The 20,487-nt window shown below is 34.5% G+C and overlaps 2 protein-coding genes across 4 annotated transcripts in view; one reads left to right on the forward strand and one right to left on the reverse strand.

Moving 5' to 3' along the window:
- The window catches only part of LOC113502764 (calcium release-activated calcium channel protein 1-like), a 66,867-nt gene extending 58,755 nt beyond the window's left edge, over positions 1-8,112 (reverse strand). The window contains exon 1 of one of the 2 annotated variants that reach the window (XM_026884437.1): positions 7,468-8,112. The gene's annotated coding sequence lies outside the window, so the exon portion shown is untranslated. The remainder of the gene's footprint in view (positions 1-7,467) is intronic. The other variant, XM_026884439.1, reaches the window with a different exon arrangement.
- LOC113502765 (methyl-CpG-binding domain protein 4-like) overlaps positions 1-20,487 on the forward strand; it is a 43,769-nt gene that overhangs the window by 20,627 nt on the left and 2,655 nt on the right. Inside the window, exon 2 of one of the 2 annotated variants that reach the window (XR_003401384.1) lies at positions 4,377-4,470. The exons of the other annotated variant lie outside the window; for it this stretch is intronic. The gene's annotated coding sequence lies outside the window, so the exon portion shown is untranslated. Of the gene's footprint in view, positions 1-4,376; positions 4,471-20,487 lie in introns of those variants that run through there. 2 annotated transcript variants of the gene reach the window in all.

Genomic DNA, 20,487 nt, shown 5'->3' on the forward strand with positions numbered 1-20,487 from the left:
CTAATGAAAGTATTGACAAAAGTGGTAAGAGAATTTAAAACTTCCTTCCCAACTTAAAAAAGTCCTTTAGAAGAAGTTAGTTTAAAAATATGTATAAACTGTTCTCAAAAAGTGACTTATCACAGCCGTGGACAAAGAAAAATGGTAGGTAGTCCTCATGAGACCCTGCAATAGCGCCAAAACATTAGAGAAATTAGCAACTTAATGAAAATAAATAGTGTTAAAGTCTAGAGGCTCTGCCACCACCTCTAAAAGTCCAAGTGGGAGCGAGATAGCTCATTACGGCGTAGAGTTGGGTCTCTTTCTCTCTCTTTATTTCTATCTTCCACCTGTCTTACCTAAGTGGTGGTAGTCCCTCAAAACGTCTAGGATCCGATTATCCGTAGGAAAATATGGCGTCGTTGTAACTGGTTTATACAAACCAACGTGATAAATTAATGAAATATCTACGCTATGTAACCGTTGTTGAAATATTTTATATGGAATAATATCCGTTGTTGCGTGTGGTTGCCTTCGCACGTATATCAATAATTGTAACATAACTGCGTTTTAGATTGCCTGTCGATAAACCTGTATATAATGCCTGTGTTATACAAACATATAATACCAATGCTGACAAAAGGTTTAGCGAAAATAATCTTTTCAAACTATTTAAAACTGGAAGAAGTTTTTGAATAGAGCGGGATCATAATAATTATGTTCCGTGTGTAGGTGTGTAGTTTTGACAGATTTTGTATAGAAAATATGTCAAGCGGCCATATTCATTCCTCAGATAAAAGTTATCTGACGATTGAAAAATCGGGCCTTAATGTAATACGTATCCATTTAATAAAATATGAGTATGTTTATCGGTTGTCTAGTCCTTATAAAATAAACTTTGCTTAGTTTGAGGCTTAAGGCACACTTCACATTACGCATGTGCAAGTTAAATAAATGTGTAAAAATACTAGCTTCTGTGTTAACCTTTTAATGCGAGTAAGTTTTGCTGTGATATTGTACAAAGTTTCCACATTTTACTCCGTTACAAACAATAAGCAATAATAGTTATTCAAATCAGTTTATATAAATTAGTGATGACATTTTTACGTAAATAAGTTCATCGTACTATTATATGTTACATAATTAATGAGAATGACGTGACAATGGTTTGCACATACAAATGTCAGCTGATTGTCAAATGACGTGACTTAGACAGAACAATACCGTTCGGTCTAGAAATAAATTATGCAATTTTACAAATTATTTTCATTCTTAATACGTCTTTGTGTTTTCTGATGTACGTAAGAATATACGTCATTGTTTTGCGCCACATGTAACACTTTAAAGTTTGCGGTTATCTGTCATAATAACACATAAATAAATATGATTGATGAAAATTAAAGATTTAGATTAAAGATAACATATGATGACTCGGTCTCGATGATAAGGTCTCGAGTTCAATCCCAAGGCATGCACCGATTTTTTTTGCTTAACGTGTGCGTTTTACAAATAAACATCACAGCGTCTCTGTTTGGAAGGCACGTAAAAATGTGAAACCTACTGATCAGTCCGGTCGTATCGGATGACCGTACCATCGGGCTATGAGAGTAAGATGTGTATTGCAACATAATATATCACGATTTTATTAACATTAGGAGTCAAGTACATTCATTGTATGATAATTTAATATGTAACACTACATAACACTTGAAATAAATAGGTGCTTATAGCCAGTTTGATAAAACTTTGAAGAAAACACACTTCGAGTAACAGTGAGGCGCCCTCTTGTCAACTTTTGATTAAGGACTAAGGTTGGGTCCGAAACTAGTCAAGCAATACCTAACACGCTTTCGTAACTTCCATAATATTAAAACCTTGTGGTGTGCTCCTAGAAGATCTTATCATAAAAATGAAAGTCCATTTCCATTTAATAAATGTCTCGAATCCTAACAAGGAGAGAACTGGTGCGGAAATCGAGATTGTTTCGTGTTTAGAATCGATTACGCGTGCATTAATCGATATCAAAGAGTTCTGGTGCACTCGCAATCACAATATTATCGAATACTTTTACAAAACATTGCCCTTTTGGTATGTTTCTTAATTAACGCGAAAGTAACTGTACAATATCTGACAATGGGTGACTTTTGCCTGCAACTGACAGACTGCTTTAAGATCTAGACATTTCAAGTTAATTCTATAGATAGACAATACAAAGATAAGCTGTCTATCTCTCTGTGAGATTAAAGGTTATGTTAATTGAATTATACCGCTCCTAGTAGCTTCAATGTTCAAATAATTATCATTTCCTTAAATCGATAAAAATAAATCGATTTTTGTTGAAAAAGATCTCTTCAAACTTTACATTAACTGGTAGACCGTTAATTTTAATAAAAATGCTGAGATTTAAAAACAGGGCTTACGAAGCTTACCGTCGCACTTCAACGGCTATAACAAGCAAAACTCAAGCTTATCCCGTTGTTATAAAGGTGTTCTTTGTTAATGAGTGGTCTAAAGGCAAGGCCCGTTGCACTCTTTACAGTATCTTTATATTCCCACAACGACGCAGGTAAATTGGTTTTATTGCTTGTCGATAGATTATCTCGAATCGAATGAGTATGCAAACTTTATTATTACGGAAATATTCTATAACGGCGCTAATGGCATATTGTTTATTGGCAAATAAAGGATGTAAGTGTCATACACATTGATTTTATTTTAATTTAACTGATTATTTATTTCATTACCTTCGATTGCATACAGATAATATTATTTTTTACGTCATTTATATTACAGCCAATGAGCGTTGAGAATGCATTATGTTCGTATGTCATTTGAATACAATTCGAATTTCAAAAAAGGTTCCTTTTGACATGGACGGAATTATAGCGCGTGCGTGATTTATTTTATCGGCCAATTTGTTTATTAGTTGTCACTTGAAGTATAAAGTCGTCAAATCAACTTCTTTCATATCTTATGCTAAGTTAAGAAGTTGGTCAAGTATCTTGTTCAAACATTTAGGCATCCTATCATAGTCTTGTCATCCTCTAAGTCAACATAAGCCAGGACAAACGAACTCACCGCACTCTTGAACTTTGACGAGACTAGGCTCGCGTGTGGACTCACCTTTAGAGTTAAAACCGTTGTAACAGAAGATACATATTATATAGAATTTGTTAGAGTAAGATTATACCAATATCTATACATATTACATACCATAGCAGCACCTCACCATACAATTACGCCTTGATGGTATTTTTTGCCAAAGCCAATTCTAAAGAATTTAATGGCTGTCGGTGCTCTTAGTTTTTTGCCCTCACGTCTTGACTTCTAAAGACGATTGACGAGCCTCTATTATTCGATAAGGCTTTTTACATGTGATCATTAAGTTTTGTACTTAGGTCTGTTCAAAGCTTAGATGCTTTGCGTTAGACGTAGGGTCCGGTTTTAAAAGTCTTTGAACTCTGTTGAGCTTATCAAGTTTATAATCATCGTCTGTTAGTTGTATGTTTCAAAGATTAAATTCGCACAATTAACGGTTAATCTTCATTGCATTTTTTTAAGGCTGCGTTTCCACCAGAGATGTGCGCGGATGCGTAGCGAGGGCTATGTTTGTAAAGAACCGATAGAATTGCTTCAGAAACCTCGCCTCGGTCAGCACAGCTCTGTTAGAAACGGCACAGCAGACATCCTCGAACGACACTTTTCTATCGTTCATCTCTGGTAGGAACGCAGCCTAATAAGAGGTACTCGATGACAACACGAGTATCATCGCAGACATGTAGCAAATAACGTAATTGCCATCTTGTCAAACATCAATCAAATGCCGACTTCCGTGTATTGACCCTGACTAACTCAGCGTGTCCGACAAGGTACATACTGCCGAAAGTCAGTAAATATTTTCTAATCAACCGACTGCAAAAATGAGCAGGTCGTTAATTTTATTTTAAGTCTGTTTTTATGCTTCCTACCTCAGAACTTTGGACCGGATAAGTTTGTTGATTCCTCTCAATGAACGTAAAATAGCTTTAATTTCGTAGAAAATCATCAACAAATGAATCATCCAGTTTGATTCAATATTTTTTATTTAAAGTCGATTGTACGTTTTTGTTTTTTGAAAAATACCATTTAAGGAACTTTTGTCGGTGCCTAGTACCTACCTAAAATACAAAATTGTTGTAATTTCACTAAGAACAAACAGAATCGTCTTGTCACTTAACTGTACAAACTTATCACTGCCAGCCTTTTTTCTAAGCTATGTTGGGAACTACAGCTAAATACCGCATTTAACAAGGAACTACTGCATCACTGTGACCAATTTTACTTTGTAACACAGTTTGTCCACAGTAAAAATAGTTGTCACTGCCGTACCACAACCGCTTTAAGTTAAATTACTGCAGTTATTGAAAGAGGTATTTAGCCTACTGCTACTGGAGTGATGACATGCGCAAGACGGCTGGCAGGAGCTGGATGCGAGAAGCCGAGAAGCCGAAAATCGATCTCAGTGGCGTGCACTTGGAGAGGCCTATGTCCAGCAGTGGACTGCGATAGGCTGATGATGATGATGAGTTATTGAAAAGAGATGCCGCTCTACGCCGTGTTTTGTCTGTCACGCTTCCACAACTACAAGAATATCACTTTAAGTGTTACTGGTAGACTTTTAGAAGTATAAATTGATTAAATCCGTTATATCAAACAAACCTGTTTACTCTTATACCTCAGTAAGTACAAAGTCATCGTGAAGAGTCAAAGAGTCAATCAGGTGTTCCAAACGATTCATTATTCAAAAACCTGTTACGTTATAAATACATTGCGAAATCTCATTGCCACCATAAGTTGGTACCATAAGTACCATAACGCGTGGAGTTTAATGGCTACATTCATGAGATGACAGACCACGTGTAAAACATTTACGAGATTTAAACATTTAAATATAGTGTATATTGGAAAACCACACTTTTTGCTTAGCTGTATTACGATAGGCGATTAAGAAAAACATATTTATTTACACCGGAGTAAAGGTGCACGTTTTTCTTGATAAGTGTGTGTTTACTTAATGGTACATAATGACTGAAGACCTGACACAACCACTTAAAATGTTATTGCAGATTGGTATTTGACAATAAAAAGTCTAATTGCGTGAACTAACGCGTGAACAAAAAAATAAGATGATTCAGTTAGTTTTAATCTTGTGACGTCACTTACCAGTACGCTTTCAACCGACAAGTGACGTCATTAACCCCTCTTCCATACGTTTCACTGTATTTGATGCGTTTAATATTAGACTTTTTTATTTGATTTAATACAATTAAAAAACGTAATATTTATTAAAAATCTATCTTACGGAGCAAGGAGATGAGAGACAAAAATATAATATAGTGTAGAGTGACATCTCTTACACAACTTGAATAATATTTCTTTAACAGGTGCTAGTAGCTTTCTGGTAGGTAATTTCTTACGGTGCAACGTCAGTCCACAACGTAAATAGAGTACTTACACGAAGAATGTTTAGTTACTGTAAGTAGGTACACTAAGACCCTATGACAGTACCATACCATACTTACAGAGTAGAGAGTCACAACGGGTATACAAGACTCTTTAAGTAACATTTGTATATTTGTCTCCACATGTCTCTTTACTATGACAGAGTCCACAGCATCGTTGGTGAATACGACAGTCAATTGTTTACCAAACGTTTTTGTTTTGTTCTTGGTTCTCTATCATTTTTTATTTTAACATAAGGGCTAACAATGATACCTTTCTACTAAACCTCTAGTGTCTGTCTGTCGTGTCTTATGATCCGCGATAGTTGCCTATTGCCGCTATAATAATAAATGAAGATTGAAGTTGAGAAACGTTTGGTACGGTCATAAAGAAGGGTGAAAATATTCCTTTTAAATGATTTTCGTTTATCTTAGATTATGCCGTAGTCGAAGTTACAGTTGACCAGTTTTTGTAACTTTTTTTAGTGCTTATCTACTTTTATTACTAACTTATCTACCTACCTGTACAACACCGGCTGTTAGAACCTACCTGTATGGTCATGATGATTTATTCGCACCGGATCGCCGAATTGTAATTTAGTTAGATACCTACCTAAATCTTGTTTTCAAACGTAGCCTCAAGCATGTTTCTTTCATTTTATTTTGAATGGGTTTATATTATTAAATTTTAAGCTCGCAAATTCTTTGCAAGTTGGACTTGAGACACTTATACAAATAAGTTGAAAAATAAATTTGCCATTCATCAAATTAATGCCCACACCAACCGTTGCTGAACCTCGCTTTTATATTTTTACTATTAGTTGTTATAACAGTAGCAATAACACATAATAATAACAACATATAAGTGTTAAGGATAATGTATTCTTCAGTTCAAATTAAGTAAGTCAAGTCAGGTCAAGTAAAGTAATTGTATCAATTCCGGGACACCAAACGGAAGTTGTTTTAAAAAAATAAAAATAAATAAACAAGTAAACAATCCAGGGCCGTTCTAGTAAAGTTTATGCTTAAGTGTATAATCGACTTCCTTGTAATCATGACTCAGTTTTGTTATAATTATGTGTCTTATTGTATTTTATACAACTAAGTTTTTTAGATGACTCATCATCACATTTTGTGTGTATACCAAGAAATAGATTAAAAAAAGCAATATTTTTTAAAGGAGAACACGTTCTGGTTGATTTTTTTTTTTTTAAGTTTCTATATTTGGATGAGAGTTATATTGATGGTTACACTCAGCCACTTCGGATAGTCTGAATGTCAAACCTTAGCCAAAATGATTTTAGAATAAAGTACTTGACGACATCAAGTCAAAATTATTGTAATTTACATTGAGCATTGATATGCCAAACAATAACTATAATAAAAAAGAAAATATTAGATACATTAATTGGACGAATACGCACTCAAACGTCAGTATTTTTTATTTACATTTTGAAGTAATATATACTCAGTGGACTAAGTAGTAATTGTTTTTGAAGACGTGTAATAAAAAAAACAGAATTTCCGAGATGAGTTTTTGTTTCTGCTTGCATGACGTAACCGCAAGCCCGGTTTTACTAAAAGACACCTTAAGTTGGTGTGTGAAGTGCGATCACTAAAAGAAACTATTCGTTAGTTTAAAATACTAAATGTTGCTGAATAATACAGGTACAAAACGAATCAATGAAATACCTATGTATGTGATGCATGTCAATTACTCTCTACATATTGTTTCCGAGTGTGAATAATTTCAATCCACTCGCTGTATTAATTCATAATTATAATCGAACGCGACGTCCATGGCAATGAACAGGTTATAGTAGATTTCACAACCACGTACACATAAACAATCCATCTATATTTATTATCTGTGCAAAACATTGTGAGAGCTGTTATCCGAAGCTCACTTATAATGGCTCCAGTATCGCACTGAAGCCCTTAGTTACAACACTAGCGTCCAACAAAACAGTAACGTGAGAAGTTATAATAACAAAAATAACAAGCTTACCATTCGCTGCACTAGACAAATAACTGCATGCATTCATAATCGATTAATGCATGAATAACTGTCCGCCACCTGTGTTCCTTGACCTTCCCGAAGCGCGCCACAAGTTCAGTCAGCTCGGCTCACGCTTCCGTCAAACATCGATACCAAACACAAACTATACACTCGATAATAATATAGTTTCAAACTAACCCGATATACAATTCACTCGCGTTCCGAACGCAAATCGAGGAAAACGTTTTGTAAACAGTGTTCCTTTTTCAAAACTTGTTCGTTGTCGAGCGGTCGGAGCGAATCGAATTCATTATCGATGCTATCGGCTGTATACTGTTTTTATTTTTTTTCTCGATTTTACGGTGTTGGATAACGCGGGAGGCAACGGCGACGTGCGTGCTGCCGCGACGATGCAGCCGCTCGCAATAAAGCAAGTGGATTCTCAGCGACAGAGAGCCAAAGAAAAGCATGCCATGTGGAGTTGGACTCTCACGCGATTGATATCGATTTATAGAGGCGGCATTAACCATGCGGAAAAGTGAATTCGTAACAATAGAACAATAATTGTGTTGTTTTATTAATCGTCTTTGTATTTGTCTTCTCAGATTTTGCCGGCCGCAGCTGTGACCGTGTCATTTTCTTTCAATATAAGATTGAATACTTTATTTCTCGTAGGTTTTCTCAGAGCCATTCTTTTGATTTGTTTTCCCAGTAGCTATAAAATGAGACGTTCTTTGTAATAACTTAGTATTTTCTTGTGACATTGGGTCTGATTTCAAGTTTGCCGAGTTATTTAATACTTATTGGAAGACGCCTACAATCGGTTCTTCGTTTTCATAAATTGATGATGTTTTTATAATTTTCTGGGTAATCGAACGTGCTCTGACTGTGTCCTTATCTGTGACTTGCAGAAGCATTATTCTTGCTTAAAAAATATTGATGACGGGAGAGCGACTTATTGAGTCTTATAGATTTTAATATTAGTCATTTAAAAACGTGTTCAAAGCAAAATACCTAAGTATGAATTCATCGCTTAACGCTTCGTACCTCTTATGTCCTAATCCTGTGTTATTAACACTAAGCACGTCGGCCATTTAAGTTAATTGTCAATTATTTAAAATGGGTAAAGGCTTTATACATTGATCAATAGTGCCTAAAAATAAACATAATGACGATACTTCATAAATGTTAACGAAATCTCCAGAGTATCGGCCGGTCTTATTTACTGGTAATCGCAAATCCAGCTTTTCTTCTGTTCAAACCCTCCAGTTCATTTTTCAAATATTCGCCTGAGACCTCTGCTACACTTGCGCTTTTTGGGGAACATAATCTCAAAACTAAATGCTGTTAAACATAGCCAAGATGATACCTACAGAAATGATTAGAAAGCAAAAAATGCTTTAACGTAGAGGTATATTTTTTTTATCAAAACGCTAATTGACTCGTTAAAGTAAAACCAACTTTATATTAACACTAAAAATGTCTAAACAAGCATGATATGCTTGTGGGAATAAGGAAAATATTTAAACAGCTGTTTTGTATCGCATTGAATTACTTGAGAACAAAAAGTATTGTAATTGTTATTTAGTTAGGTATTAAAAATGTATTCTGCTTCGATTTTACCTATTGTATACAGGCTGGATAGTAACTCATGCGAAAATCGTTTAACGTCTATTTGGACCTTTCGAACGTTAGATACACTGATCTAACGATGACAACATAATATTCTATAAGAAATATTGTATAACTCTTTATTTATTAAAAGGATCTTTTAGTATTTCTTGCCCGTTTTTCGGAAGGTCGGAAAGAAATGGAACATTTTTTCGCGCACCTAGAGCCATTGCTGTGACGTTTTAAGAATACCTGAAGAAAGGCCTATTTGAAATAAAAACTTTTTGATCACTGATATGTGTGGTACTGACAAGTAAACCCTAGATAGCTGTAGGTTCTACATACTGTTAAGTCCTGACATTAAATAAAAACAGATGAAATTCATTGTTCTCACCATATATATATTTTTGCAGTTCCTATCATAATCCTCGTTTTGCACATGTAAGAAATTGATCCCGACTTCCCAAATTTTAATACCATTACTTAAACACTCTTTCACCCTCTGTGTTTTCGATCCAATCGACATCAACTTCACAACGAAATATCTCCCGAACATTTTCCAATGTTTTATAATTATCTCTCCATCTTTGCATATACAGTTAGTTCGGTAATAAACTGTGTCAAGGCCTGTCAATACACATCGATGGGCCATTGTTGAAGTATCAAGAATGGCAGTGCATCTATTACCTATACGTTCTGAGTAATGTACGCTATGGATAAGAATGCCAAGAACTCTATACAGTTATGTTTCCTAAGGTTTTGCTTGGAGTAGAAATGCTATTGGATACTTTTTAAGTTTGCAAGTTGAAATCTCTCGAAGCGAGTATAGTATCCGAATGAAAAGAAAATCTGTGTATTTTACCTAAGTTTTTAATATTATTTACCATACTAAATTGAAGCTTATGGATTGATTGAAAACTGATAATTTCTTTGAATTTTTCGTTCTAGCTGGAATTACACTCTTTTTTCAATTTCCTGGTGTTCCTTCCGGAATCTATTATAATATTGTCACTGAAATATCAAAATACCTATAATTGATTGACTAAGCATTGAGCAAAACTAAAGGTGCAGTCTTCTTCTATCTTCCCTTTGACTTTAATCATCAATGTTGAAGAAGAGAAAAAAATCTTATCTAAGTCGTTAGATCAGGCAACCGACTAATTAGCTTGTTTTGTAGTAGAAGGTGATTACCCGAGTCCCGGCAGTTGTACTCTACACCTTGTTGAATAACCCGTTCACAACGGACATCGACATATCTAGAAGCCACTGTCCTTGTACTATGAGGCTTCAGACAGGAACTGTTGTCGCTACGGAAGCGAGAATGCGCAATACACGACGGAGAGCGGCGCACGATGGGCTGAAATCAAGCTTCCATAGACTTAGGGACTCACGAAAATTGATGAGCAATTTATCAGAAAATAATAACGGATTTGCAATCTACCACTAAATACAAGACATTTTTCCTCTTTTCGATTTTTGTTTATACCTAATATTTTTAAAGTTATAACGATTTGAATTTATTTTTGTATGAAGAAATTGTATTTTATGTGAATAACTTTTGATTCTCAAAAGTTCTCAAGAAACGGCTTTTGGTATTCGACTGTGCTATTTTTTAGGCAAATTTTCCAATATATCACTTGCTTCGATTTTCTTCGATTTTGGAGTAAATTGATTTTCATTCTCTTTTCCGCACTACCCTTGAGGTAGAGAACTAAGCGCGTTTTTTTTTATCAGTGGTGTCCCCAGGTGTCCCCAGGAGGTAACAGTCTTGTTTTGCATTTTGCACCTTGTACCTAGTAGGAAGGGAACATGTCGACATTTTTCTCTTTGATACTTATTCTTAAAGTATTATATTGCCACTTTGTTAATTTAAGGGACAAAACAAGTCCCAAAGCTTCATCTGGAGTAAATTTAGGTTTTTCATTTTTTTCTAAAAGTCTATCTTTTACTTTATGTACATCCTGTAGATTTTTAAGTAGGTGTTCGAGGATTTCAGCTATTCCTTGATTACCATCCTCTCGTAATTTTATAATACATGCATGAGATATTTCCTTTGTAGTCATAGTTGTATGAATATGTTCCGTACGTCTCTTTTTTTGCTTAGGTCCTAATTCACAAAATGGTTTTCTTGGACTTACATTCGTTGACGTGGCAGTAGACACTTTTGCTGGAGATTCATGTACACGTGATGTACTAGGAACAGAGTCTTGGTATCTTTCAAATGCACTTGCAATGAAATCAGGCCAAATTATTTCCGACGATAACCATTCGTTATTATTTTTACGAAACAATACCTCTTTGCTATGAGCACTTTGCCATCTCCTTTGCAGATTATAGCAATATTTTGCACAAAACGCTTTTAAAGCTTTATCGTTTTCATCACTTAACACATTGGGAACTAATCTAGATTTAATAGCACTATATAAAACATTATTATTTTTAAAACTTCCACTTTCCTTTAATAGCACAACAATATCAATATTTGACACCAAATCGAACATTTTTACGTAATAAATAGTAATAGTATTTCAAAAATATGAGGTAGGATAGTGCGTTTATTACGATGTGTAACAACGTACTGAGGGTAATTGTTTTTCAAATGTAACCGTGTCATTGTTTATCGCTGCGCTCATTGGACGACGCGCTAAGAGGGTACCTACACCGCGCTATTGTTTAAAACAAATGACGTCATAAGGGTGGTGTAGAATGCTTACCAATAATTTATTTTTTTGCTATAAGTACATATTTCTGCTATACAACAATAAGACGTGTCAGATTAAACCAAAAACCGATAAATATTTCATACAAAGTTTAGGAGTCCATAACTCGAAAAGTACTAGGTATAAAAAAAATTTACAAAGAACAAAAAATATTTGTATTAGTACACAAAACTCAAAAATGCTCATTTGAATCCTTAAGTCCCAACTTGCTGATTTCAGCCCACCGTGCGGCGTCTTGCTTACACATAATACAAAAGTGCTTATAGTAAAACCGTAAGATGGCAAACAGCTGTCGACTGGACTAGAAAACATTCTGAATTATTTTATAGACGGTAAAAACATTAGAACTCTGAATCACTAAGTTTTTTGTTCGTGCTTTGGCCTAGAGGAGTCGCAATAGGCAGCAGGATTGTCCGAAATCGTTAAAAAGGCCCCGGCACACGAAGGGCAAAGGAATTACGTGGGTGGGTTTTAGTCAGTAAAAATGTGGAAGGAGTCATTTGATGATATCCTATCCGAAGAAAGGGGTTCGGAAGAGGAGAATTACTGAAATACGGTTGAAATAAATATTAGTTCTAGCTACGTAAAAAAGGGCCTTCTTGAACAAGATGTGCAGCTGTAAGCTTACTCCAACGCCTGTAGACTTCTTTCCTTTTACACGACCACTCATCATGATATATCATAAGCATATCTCGAATAGCTGGTCCGTAGGTCGAGACCATTTCGTCCATTTCACGAATTTCTGCCGAAAGATCTTTTGGCTAAATTCAATCTTTGAAAGATAAATAAGGTTATCGGTAACCCAAAATAAAATTCTTGAAATCGAAGTTCATTTCAGCACAGCAACAACTGAAGCAGTTACTTTTATTAATATAATATTTCTTCCAACTCCCCATACAGAGTCATCATCAAACCTTTATTATGTACCATAATGGACGTCTTAAAATAGAAGTGTACAATCATATCCCCTAATAAATTATAGGTATAAGTAAGTATGTAATTTTCTAGTACCGATCCTAACTTAATGTTACTCGTAACTTGCTGGTCATGGATACAAATTATCGTTGTTTACTTGTTTTTACTGTAACTATACTTAAACATTCTTATGTACACACTCTTGTACACGTTTTTGTATTTATTTTTTGTATCTTTAATTGATGAATTGTTTTTGCCGGCTGTACTTAGATATTTTGCTAGTTGGAGTTTATGAAATAATTATTTATTATTTTTGGTAAAAAGAAGAAAATTTGTTTTTTTTTTGGAATTGGTTACACTGTTTACTTCATGGTACATTAAATAACCTTACCTTTCACCTTGAACGTTGCTTTTGAGAGCAGTAGATAATTTTGGAACCACATTTTTTTTATTTATTTATGTACACAGTGTACACACAACAAACACAGAGTAAAACACGTATAAAAAGAAAAACACCGAAGGTACAAAGTTACTGCTTATTTCTCAAGAAATTTCTTCCAGCAGTCCTGCGACAGGAGATGACAAAAAGAAACACAGTGTGTAGACAAATATAGGACAATCAAAATAACGAATACACCAAATAAAACAAAATATATACTCATATAAAATATATAATAATAACTACAAAACTTGATAACGCTAAGTTCTTTCTAATCTAGTTTCTCTAACCCACACATAACTAACCTCAAGTTCCTTTTAGTTTTGGTGTAGCGGTGTAATCCACTAGGACACCCGCCCCCAGGGGGAGTCAGACTAGACCCCTAATGTTCTGACATTAGACTCTTCCTGACTAAACTTATACCGTCGTACTACGTCACCCTTGCTATCGGTGCTGGGAAACATACGACAACCATCAAATACTCCGTCATTCATTTGTTTTTATAATCATATATTATAATAACTTAAGTATCTAACCAATCAATTCAATATTTATCCAACATTAAAACAACACCTACGTACTTTACTTCAGCCCTCTTATCATCCAATGTAAACATTACGTAGAATATTTCAAATTGCTTTAAACCCACGTTCCCTTCAAAAAATTCCCTTGGGATGAAAACTGTCTGCTGTTATCGAGAAAAGATTTTTCGTATATTTGTATAATTTTAGGTTTCATATTATTTTGTGTTATCCAGTCAAAGCCAGTTTAGCAAAGAATTAATTATGAACAACCCTGCTGGAATAACAAAGATGGGATTTTAACTGAAACCTAACTATTCAGGATTGTAAGATTCACATTTTCTCCAATCCTCTTTTCGGGTATACTCCATAGTACAGGATGTATATAATTTTCGCAAGTACAAAAGTCACCAGTTCTTTCAAAAAAAGGTCCCAACAAACCTCCTCGAGACTGCTGCGCTATCCCATTAAGTTCCATTTCAATTTATTGCGCGGACAAACAAACATGGCCGATGATACCGACCCCATAAGTCAGGACGTTATTAGCTGCCCTTGCTGAGATAGGGAGCCGGTTGTTTATTATTTAAGCTTTTAAAGCTTTACATCGGGTTGAAATATGATCGCTAACATACCACAGATTTTTATATTTTTTCATATTAGCTTATTCAGACTTTTATCAGACCCGAGTTGATTAGACAAACAGGCATGCATTTTTATCAACGTTAAGTCATTAGCTACTAATTTTCCTTTTCTCAATGGGTAATAAGGGCTCTTTTCACCAAGAAATTTTATCATAGTGTCGCGGTGGGTTCTACAAACCTTAAATTGACATGCAAAAATACACCTAGAACCAGGATGCTTTTGGCAGCTATCACTCTTGCGTTTAGCTCCTTCAATCATATTATCCTAACGCAGTACACATCCGAAACGTATCGACCTTCTAAACATTGATCTGACGTTCGCAGTAGAGGCGAACATGCACATGTATGTTATATGTTGTATGTTCAGGCGTATGTAACGAGTTGTGTTCCTACGCGACCTTTACTCTCATCTGTTAGCTTACCTGATGTACAACGCCATTTTGTGACGTATCCCACTAACCTGCCATAATAGAGCGGGATGGAGCTATACGAGCAGATAGTGCTATCTCTTTCTAAATAAGTGGAGTAACTTTATTATTTCGTAATATGTGTACGTTTATTACTGTTTATTTGAGGGCGTTTGGTTTGCATTTAATATCTGTCCACAACTTGCCTTTTTGAGATCAAGGGATCTATTGTTTCACTTATACGGTATCGAAGTGTTAGGTTTAGAGTTCATTAAATGATAACGCCTTATGTACCACAATTATACATAAAAGTTTAAATAAATAAATAAACGTTTTGACAATTGATTATTATTGGAATATTAGAGAAGTAAGAAGAGTTGGAACGAATTTGAAATAGATGTTGTGTGATTTGATTGGTACTATTATAATCAAAGATTATAATATGTATAAATAAAACAGTTTCATTTAAAATTCTCATACTTTATTGTTATCTGCATCCATTCTTACCAAATTCATCAGACTAATGAAATTTTCATGGAGCAACTGCCAGCCTATTTATCGACGAATAAATAAAAAAATAGAAAAAAACAATAGACGTATTTTTTTCTAACACCCAGCCGTCACTTGTTACTGAAAGATGTCGAAACGCAATTATGTTTTTTTCTTCATATTTAATGAGTTGTAATCATAGCAATGATGATTCAGTATGGTAGAAATTATAATGACTTGTATATCTATCATGCCATGTAGCATGTGTGTGAATACCATCGTTGTTTCTAAATAGAGATGAAACAAAACATGGGTTTATTAACTGTAGTTCGTTAGTGGTTATTACTATTATAGGCATTATTTTATTATCTGATGATAACAAATATTTCAATATGTGCTTGGAGTAAAAAGTACCTACTATGGAAAGAGACAATTAAATAATTAAACAATTAAATAATTAAATGTATTTATAATAAATGTATTTATCCTAACTGGTATGAGAAAGTGAAACTAATCCGTACAATTTATTCAGTTTCATTTCGTGTATTAACTAGAGAATCTTTTTATGGAGTCCCGATTATCATATATCTATACCTTAAAGAGTTTGTTTTATATGAACTAGGCAATCGGTAATCGGTAATCTTTTGATCCCTTTTTCCGCATGTGAAGTCATCAAATGCCTCCTAACGTTTGGGTTTATCCAAAGGGAGTGTAAGACTTTTACTCAGTACCACCTATGTTTATTCTTTTGTTCTGTGTGTAACAGAGTCACGATAACCCTTTCGGACAATCTTGCTAGCCCGGCGGGCATCGGTTCAAATGGTCTTTAAATAATTCTTTGATCTCCTGAAACGAGTTGAAAAAGGTATTTTATAAATAGAAAGCCTTGTAGTTTCTTATGATCATGAGGTCCTAGACTTTGGCCACAGTGACTACTTCACTCTTGGGGTTGTCGATGCTCATGCGCCCACATGTGACTAATATAACTAACCTTCTACCAATTTGTGAGTGTTTATAGGGTATTCATTAACCAAACGAAGTAGGGCGATTCAGCTAGTCATTGATACTTATATCTATATTCCAAGGTTTATCATTCGTTATAAGGTTTTTAGTCACAACAGTTAACATATTTTGCTAAAGCAGTTATCTAATAGAATATAGACTGGCGCCAATTAACTGCATGCCTTTCTTATGTTTTATCTTTACCACACTTGCTATTTTCTTAGTTTTTGTTCAATAAAACCGACCTTTGTGAGAATTTCTAATGTATTGTTGACGTTTAATGTTTATAACAAAACTTTTATTAACCAAAATAGCTCTTAAAATATGGAGTGAAAAAGTTTGCAATGCACTTGCATTTTTGCATTTGCATTTTACTTTGATTTTTCTTTATTATTTCGCTTACACACAATTCCAACGTCTGTTTGTAAGAAGAAAAATAAGTGAAACAAATTGTATTCAAGATAAAGCTTAGCAATGTTTGTAATCTATATTTTCCTCATCCGTCTAATCCATGGATCGCTTCAATACCATTGTTCGCTGTAAGTGGCGCAATCTGTCAGCGTGATCCGAAGTTATTGTTTGTTACAAGAAACCAAATAGGATCGTAAGGAGAATTGATTTTATTTCTCATATTTTTGTTTGATTTTATTAATCACTAGCTGTTGCCAGCGACACCGTCTGCGTGGAATTCAGTTTACAGCATTCGGTGGTTCTCGTTTCCATGGGAATACATCCCCTTAGTGATCTTTTAGTGACCTTTTAAATTTTCCCTCGGGAAATATTTCAAAAATCGGGATTAAAGGTAGTACTTTCTTTTCCATGTCAATGACCAAATGCATGCCAAATTTCATCCAAATCAGTTCAGCCGTTTTTGCGTGATTGAGTAACAAGTAAGGATTATTAGTAAGGATTTACTAACACTTGATGAACCATGTACGAATTGACTTACTCAAAGTGCCTTGAAAAGAAATCTTAAATCATTCATTTCCTTCCTCGATACTCCCTCAAACTCACGAAAAAATTACGACCATAATTGACGTCTAATAGTGCCAATTTGCCCTAGTAACAGAATAAACTATTTAATTTAACGTAGACAGCAAAATCAGCACTCTCAAAGGTAACCCTTCTGGCCGAGACTGCGGTAATATGCAAATGCGCTCCCGTCTGCTATCCGGAAGCCAAAATCATTGGGGGTAAAACATCTGCATAACATTGTATAGAATACAAGGTGCTTACGTATGATACGGGTAGCTATTGTTGCTATTTAGTAGAGGATAGGACTGTTGTACGAATTTTGATAACCGGACATATTCTGATTACCCGTTAGTGTTAAAAGAGGTTAATATTTTATGAATATATGTAAAAATTGGAAGAATATTGATAAAGACATTTTTTTAAGTTTCTGAGGTAGTTTTGTGTAAAATAATGGATATGTATTAAATTACTTACTTTCCTATTGACCACCTATGTAACATTATGGTATGCATTCAAACTTTAAAACGTGTCTGGCAAAAATAAATTGTTAAAATCTTAAAGGATACCGAGGTATTATGTCACCATAAATATATATCGAAGTTCTCTAAATGTTTTTATAACAACAAATATATCCAAGCAGAAAAATGTCGTTTAAAATACCGAATGAATTTCTTATAGATACAATAACCGGCACTAAACAAAATCCACGCTGCGCTTGTTAATGAATGCAGTAACCGCCAGTAACGTGCAATAAACGTTTTCGTTCATCCCTTTAATAAAACTAACTATAAAATCCTGTTTATGCAAGCAAGGTCACAAACAAAGTTTAGATGATATCGATTTAAAATTCGACCACACATCAACATAACCCTTTGCCATTATCATCACTCTTATAACAAAGCTGTAAGGTCCATTATTGCGAACAATACAATTTTTGCTTTGCACTTGGTTTTATAAAAGAGGGTCAGTTGATAACAGATGGGTACAGTTTGAGTCCCCTCTACCAACAACTACAGTTAGACTCATGTAACTATAAAAGCGAGACAGCGCTTTGCGCCGAATACGGTACAGCCGATGTAACTTGGCGCTTCGGAAAAGGGATAAAAGTTTGTTAGAGCGAGATGAAACTATACAAGATACTTGTGTTAAACAGAGATAGTTATATTTTGTAGCTTCTTCCCGACGTACCAAGTAAAGCAAGCCGCTTTAGTGCGCTGTCTCTTTTGAAACTCTCGGCTCTCTTCTCAGCCCCGGTTGTCATCCGTTCGTATGCAAATAAGGAATGTCGCGGTACTTTATATTTAGTTGTTCTCAGTTTACATCTATTAAACCAAATTGGACGTGCAGACAGACATACCATAAATACTTAAGTGACTGTTAACTGTAGCGACTGGAATTAGGTAACTGGATTCTAACAGATTTCTACCGAAATTATATTTGCATGGTTTTGGGAGACATTGGGGCAGGACAGACAAGAAACGAATGAATTTAATAGCTAAAGTGAAACCTTTGCCAAGCTGTAAGATCTTGGGTCTGAAGAGTTATTTATTTAAATGGAATGACACCTGAAATCGAAAAAATAACCATAAGTAGGTACATATTAAAAGTATAATCTATATCAATATCGCCGTTAAAGAAACTTAAATGTAGAAATTCCTTATGTAATGAATTTCTCATAAACACCCTTATCAATAGTTGCATTGGATATTATCTGTTGGTAAACCATTTTCGAAAACTAATAACCTAACATTTACCAACTTAATCATTTATACCCTGATAAAAACACGATATTTAAAAACATTACAGTCTTATATAATTACATGTTTTATTTACGTGCAGGCAAACTACATTAAACATTTTGTTACTTGAATTAGGAGAGAATTTAATGAGCGTTTAATAATTCAGTCTTTAATTCTATGTTACTACGTTTATAGACAAGACAATACACAATAAAAAATCTTTAAGGGGTCTACCATCACGTCTTAAAGTAATATTATTATGGTCGTGGAAGGTGTGACAGCGCAATACGCGATATAAAGCTGCATCTGTTTTACAAAACTACATTAGTCTTCTGTAAGTGGTAGTGGATCTTAGTAGGTAGAACTCCGTGTATCAGTGACGGATCCAGGACCAGCTTACCTGAGGGTCTATCATCACATATTAAAGTAATATTATTATGGTTGTTAAAGCGTGACAGCGCAATACGGGGTATAGAGCGGCATCTCTCTTCCACAAGCACATTAATGTTGTTTTAAGACTTAGTAGTAGGTCCCCGTAGGACCTTATGACAGTCATAGTGACTTCTTTCAATTCAGACAGATGATGAATGAATTGTATCCGTAATTAATTCACTACAAAGTATTTGTAATTTATCTTCATAATTCTTTTGACAGTATTGTTGTGTTACCCCTCGTTGGCACAGATTCGTGAAAAGATATTTTCCGCATTCTTTACTCAATGATTTCCGATACGGCTGTTTAACTTTGTTTGTGTTTAAAACAGTTTTAATTACTTACTTGTGGCTGTACGTAGTGTGAAATCCGTTATACATATACTTACTTTACTACGTTTTGCCATATAAATTTATTGAAAAATTAATAAAATGTTATTGGCAGACACTTGTCATTCAATAGTAGTTAAAAAATAGTCTAATTCATCTCTAAAGTTTATATGTATGTATGTAGGGATGTTTGTTCCTCTTTCACGTAATAACCCCTGAACGGATTTAGATGAAACTTGGTACAAAGATATTTTATAACCAGGATCATAGGATAGTTTTTATCCAGATTTTATGTACCCGTTCGATGATTTTCGATTTATAGCTGGCGGGCAACAATTGATATTTCAATAAAATACGCATTTATAATAAGTAAAGTTTCGTAACGATGAAGTTACAATAACAATTTATTTATGGCACAGTATCGCATTAATTTAATACTAACAACAACCGTGAAAAATAACTACTTAGAAACAGCGAACAACTTGTTGACAGTAATATTGTCTCACTTGAATAACATTTAACGCTTGGCTCACATTTCATTTGACCTTTTTAAGGTGTATTCGCGACGCACATTTTGTTTTATAACTTATAACAATGCTATTAAACTTTTAACCGGTCATGTGTGACTCGGACTAGTCAATTAAGGTTCCATACAAATGAACCAAAAGAAAATGGACAGCTGTCAAATTTAAGACTGTTGCGTAACCTTTGTCTTTTTTTTTATTAGTTATAGAGGCAACGGAAATACACCATTCATTCTGTAAAAAAATAAACTGTCGAGTTTGTGAACCAGTGCCAGTTGACACATT

This window comes from Trichoplusia ni, chromosome 18, assembly GCF_003590095.1.
Source record: "Trichoplusia ni isolate ovarian cell line Hi5 chromosome 18, tn1, whole genome shotgun sequence".
NCBI lineage: Eukaryota > Metazoa > Arthropoda > Insecta > Lepidoptera > Noctuidae > Trichoplusia > Trichoplusia ni.